Below are 4,476 nucleotides of genomic sequence, written 5' to 3' on the forward strand. Positions count from 1 at the left end.
CTCTCTCTCTCTCTCTCTCTCTCTCTCTCTCTCTCTCTCTCTCTCTCTCTCCAATTTTGTATTATTCGATTTTAACACATGTAATTTATACAGAAATTCATTTTTTTCAAGAGTATATTCTGTTTAATTACTCAATTTTTCTTCAATAATCTTTGACAGCAATCCATTTTCTTTTTATATAGGTTACATGATGTGTAGTTAATTTCGTGTATACATTACGAAATGTGAGTGACAAAAACACACACACACACACATGTATGGTACTCTGTTAAATATTTATGTGACATTAACATATTTTTTGTAAAATACTCATCTATATATCAATTTTAGGTTACTAAAGATAATAATAAATTCATAGTATCACATACAAACAAAAAAAGGTTGTGTTGCTAAAGGAAGAAGTGTGTGTATTTTAATTCAAAAGTAAAAACGAATATATATATATATATAGATATTTATGTCATTTATGTAACAAAAGTATTGAGTTATATATTTCATTTCTAGTTTAACATACTGTTTACAGTCGAGTGTTAAATTTGGACCATCCACGCACGTGAATTTATACTATCTCATTGAATTTCACTGACAAATGAAAAAAAAAAAACTAAAAACCTAAAAAATCTAAGGCATGCATGTATTAATGATATATGAATTAATTGTGAAACGTAATAAGTTTAAGTGATCTATCGCTTGATGATCCACTTTACGCGTATAGACCCCATGACCTACCTGCTTCTGCTCGTGTCTCCTTTTTCATATTGTCGTGTTTTTTTAACGTGTGTGTTGAACGAATATACGAGGAAACGAGTTATCGATGTAAATGTTATGACCCTTATCCTATGTGAGAAATTTCAAGTTTTAGCATCACACTATTAATTTAAAGGTATAAACAAAACGAATCCCTCCTTTTTTTTTTTCGTTCCAATCGTCTGTTATTATAATTAAGCACGTGGAAATAGGAGAAAACATGGATATGGATATTTTCACATATAATATAATTTTTATTTATTTTTTATGTTTACCAAATTTATAGTATCTCATTTTAAGACTCCTATATGTATATAGATTACGTCGCGTTGAATAGTGATTCAAATTGTTGCTTCAATTAAATTATTCGAATCCAACGTGAATATAAAAATTTGGAAATTTTGGACTGAAAAAAAAAACTTGATTCGGTTCATAAGTTTCGATCAAAATTATGTACATAAGCAGGGGCGGAGCTATAGAGTCTACATGAGAGTCTACTGATCCCTATGGATTTTTAAAAACTGTTATTTTACAACGTGAAATATCTTGGCCAATAGAAATGCGCGTTTTCTTAAATGTTTAGCTAGGAAAGTGTTAGTTTGGACCTATCGACTTATGGTCACTATAGGGACGAGAGCAGGTACTATGCATGGCTAAAAGTACATATATGATCAAACGTTAATTATTTGCTAATATATATATATATAAGCCATTAAAGTAGTTGTAGATGCTAATTAATGTAAACGCTCAAACTGTGTACGTATAAGTTATAACACATATATATACAGCTTGAGTCACTCGCAAAGATAAGTTGCATATCTTCTTAGAAACCATATATGGAAATGGAAGTAGTAGAAAATAAGTCTAACAAATGACAAATGACAAGATATGTCGAAGTGCACAGCTATCAAAGGATAAGACAATTTTTGTATATTATAAGGAAACAAATAAGCTAAACGACGACAGGGACACGATTGAGCAAAAATGATTCTGACCATTATCTACAACGTGAAATATCTTGGCCAATAGAAATGCGCGTTTTCTTAAACGCGGATTCTAGAGCTTATTATACTTAGCACAGTAGCAGAGAGACTAGAGCTCTATGTGTGTGTGTGTCAGTGTGCGTGACCACCGACCACTCCATCCGAAGAGGTCCCAGTGAAGTGAAACCATGGCAGGGACCATCACGAGATTTTTATCAATTATCACCCCCCCCATGAATTATGTAGATACTTATTATATACGAAAATAATATTAATAAACATTGTCTTTGGGACTACATTTATTCCCTTTTATTTACAAACAAAATACTTTATATGAAATTAAAATATGGTAGACCGAAGACAAAAAAAATATGGTCCAACACAACAAAAATCTAGGATGGAAAAAAAGATAAAAGAATAAAGTCTACATCTAATTACGAGTATGTATATATGACGTATATAAACACACATGGTCTTGACTCTTGTAGCCTAAAGTCAGTCATATTACAAATTATATTTATATATAAAACCATATATAAGTTTATATATAAGTTTTGTAGAAATATAATATTCTGAAAAAAACAACTAAGTTGATATAGAATCTAGTCAATATTAACTCTAGACTATGGTTCTAAATGCTAACCATACTACACTATAAAACCGCATTGTAATAGTGTTCTAACAGTAATAAAATATCTGTATATATATATATTTATGTATTTTTGTTATTATTTAAACCGCACTGTGTTGCTCCAGCAATAAAAGAAAAACAATTATCATTTGGAGCCTATATGGAATCGTGTAGTACTAACGTAAAAGATGGTTCAGTTCTCTAGCTAACTCGTGTTCTTCTGGTTGTCTAATTACAAACTCTGGATCCCATCTTCTTCTTGTGTGAAATAATTCTCATTTAATCGTGTTCTTCTTACAAACAAAGTGGGATTTGCAAAAAAAAACAGAAGGAAAAAAAGGAAGACATGTTCACATTAAGTTAGTCAAAAAGACACGGCGTTCCTTTTACATGGGTCTTGCAGATAAATGAGAATTTGAAACCAAAAAAAAAAAAAGAAACCGTGGATTAGGGGTTATGGGAACGAGCAGAGATGGGGAAATCCTAAAACAGTGTCACCACCACAGCACCACCAAGGGACCAAGGCCATAATATGTTTTTTTGTAGCTTTCGTAAAAGAGCATAGCATCACTTTCATTAACATTATTGGTTTTTGTCTAAAGGAAATTGATGAACGATTTAGATCACACATTGACTCTCAGTTTTATTTTTTCATAAAAAGCGTTGATATTGTAAAATCTCAACGTGTGTGTATATGGAAAATACGAACAACTACCACGAGCGTGAACCACGTCAATTCCTAACCAAAACCAATGGCAATAACCAAAAAATATTCATAATCACAAATAAAGGACTCAACAGAGCTAGGGACAGTAAAGGGGGGCCATTTCCCCTATATCAAAATTAATTTCTTTTGTTTAATATTATTTTTTTGCAATTAAAACATAAATCATTATCTTACGTAAATTCTTAAATGTGAACGTAATAAATTTATTTATTCGTTGGAAAAAAAACTCCAGTAATTAAATTTTTCAAGCTAGGTTATTTATACTCACAGTTCCGCGTAACCCCACGAAATAAATAAAGGGATTAAGTAGACATGATAAAATTATGCTTTTTTTTTCTAATCATTAAATATTTTTACTATTTCTGAGGGTCGTACTAATTATTTGGCCCCAGATAATTGCGGGATTTTCAGTTCACACTTACCAAAAGTAATGTACGTACGCTTTCTTCGTTATTCGCCAACGTGTATCATACAAAGTTCACCTTTTGACTTAAACAACCGGCGTTGCCCTCTAGAATCCAGATTAAGATTATGCTTAATTAAGCATTTTATATAATATCATACAAAAAGATAAGGGACTTCTGTAAGCTATCAGTTCAAAGAAAAGAATCGCAATTACTAATCGATCAAAGATCGTTGAAAGACATCGGAATACAAGTTTGAGCTACTACATATCGGCCTATATGGCTATATATTTTGGTATGCGCACGGTTCATTAGTTATTTGACTTAAAACATTTTGTAATACTTTAAAGTTGTTTTCATCCTTCTTTTGATTACTAGGCCACTCATTAATGAGCTTTCTCTATGACGAATTAAGTTGCGTTTTCTTGTAACCATGCAGGTGTACAGGGGCGGACCCACATCTAAGATGGTGAGGGCAGCTGCCACCAGCAAAAAAAAAAAAAAAATTATTAAAAAATTATTAAATATTATTAAAAACAAAATCTGTTTCCACCAAAAAAACTACTTTTCAGCCTTTTTTTGTAAAGCCCATTAATCCATGTACCAAAAAAATATATACTAATATATAAATTAAAGACTTTAAAGACTTACTAATCTAGACCTAATTTTTTGTTATTTTCTTCTTTTTTAGTCATTTGGTTTCTTTGTTTGACAACAAATCAACAACTATCAATTTGTGAGTTTATTTTTCGGCTTTTTTACAATCGTTTCTATTATATAAGCATTATTTTTTGTCAGTTAGTTTTATTTAAGAGAGAATTTCAAAAATACCCCTTTTCATATACCTCTTTTTAAAAATACCCCCTTTTCAAACTTTATCAAAAACCCCAGTAAAAATGTTGAAATTTATCCAAATATGTGTGTAAGCTTATAAATATATACACAAATTACCTTTATATGTGTCGAAAACTTTATACACTTTTT

Source organism: Capsella rubella, unplaced genomic scaffold (genome assembly GCF_000375325.1).
Source record: "Capsella rubella cultivar Monte Gargano unplaced genomic scaffold, Caprub1_0 scaffold_2, whole genome shotgun sequence".
NCBI lineage: Eukaryota > Viridiplantae > Streptophyta > Magnoliopsida > Brassicales > Brassicaceae > Capsella > Capsella rubella.